Source organism: Nicotiana attenuata, unplaced genomic scaffold (assembly GCF_001879085.1).
Source record: "Nicotiana attenuata strain UT unplaced genomic scaffold, NIATTr2, whole genome shotgun sequence".
Classification (NCBI taxonomy): Eukaryota; Viridiplantae; Streptophyta; class Magnoliopsida; order Solanales; family Solanaceae; genus Nicotiana; species Nicotiana attenuata.
The window spans coordinates 133402-134905 of record NW_017670582.1 but is presented as its reverse complement, the minus strand read 5'-3'; positions in this window follow the sequence as shown (position 1 = coordinate 134905).

Here is a 1504-nt window from a genome sequence, read left to right as displayed (position 1 = left end):
CATCACCCTTCGTGCTTTTACTCTCGTCCTCACCAAGCAATAACATGTGCACGGCATCACCCTTCGTGCTTTTACTCTCATTCCTCACATATATCAATAGAATCGGCACGAAATGGTACATCGTGCGGCACGGCATCACCCTACGTGCTTTAATAATCTTTCTCATAATAAGCAACGATGCACGACATCACTCTTCGTGCTTTACACTCTTTCCTTACCATAAACAAACAGTGCACGGCATCACCCTTCGTGCTTTTACACTCTTCCTCACCCAATCAACAATCACAAACAAGGGCAAGGGAAATAAATAAACAATAATGAAAATCCCGGCAAGGGAACACAAATAGCAATTAAAAACCCGGCAAGGGTACAATATCAATAACCAACAACGTCCCGGCAAGGGAATGAATCATTAACTCTTTTCTTTCTTTCACTTTCATCTCATAGTTAACATTATCACTTGAGCCAATGCTCCAAAGAGTTACTTATCCCATATACCTTCACAATTTATATTTCAACCCGAGCCAATACTCCACTAAGTTTTGAGATCACAATTTCTTTCACAAGGTCTTTACAACATATAGAAGTCATCATTTAAGCATGGAAGGCATAACAACAACCAAACTATTCGCAAATAAGGACTCACGGTCATGCTAGACACCAATGTATAGATACTCGTCACCATGCCTATACGCTCTTCCGATCTGACAATTAGCAAGTTACAAATAAGACTCAACTCCTATTCCCTCAAGCTAGAGTTAAACCAAACACTTACCTCNTATATATATATATACAGCGGAATCGAAATACAAAACAGATAAACAATATGGGAGGGGAAACATGCTGTGGGGAGTATAATAAATTCCAAATAAGAGTCGTCCAATAATAAAGGAATACAGCACAACTCAATAGTACGTAATGAAACAGAATTCAACCAGTGCACGGCATCACCCTTCGTGCTTTTACTCTCGTCCTCACCAAGCAATAACATGTGCACGGCATCACCCTTCGTGCTTTTACTCTCATTCCTCACATATATCAATAGAATCGGCACGGAATGGTACATCGTGCGGTACGACATCACCCTTCGTGCTTTAACACTCTTTCTCATAATAAGCAACAATGCACGGCATCACCCTTCGTGCTTTACACTCTTTCCTTACCATAAACAAACAGTGCACGACATCACCCTTCGTGCTTTAACACTCTTCCTCACCCAATCAACAATCACAAACAAGGGCAAGGGAAATAAATAAACAATAATGAAAATCCCGGCAAGGGAACACAAACAACAATTAAAAACCCGGCAAGGGTACAATATCAATAACCAACAACGTCCCGGCAAGGGAATGAATCATTAACTCTTTTCTTTCTTTCACTTTCATCTCATAGTTCACATTATCACTTGAGCCAATGCTCCAAAGAGTTACTTATCTCATATACCTTCACAATTTGTATTTCAACCCGAGCCAATACTCCACTAAGTTTCAAGATCACAATTTCT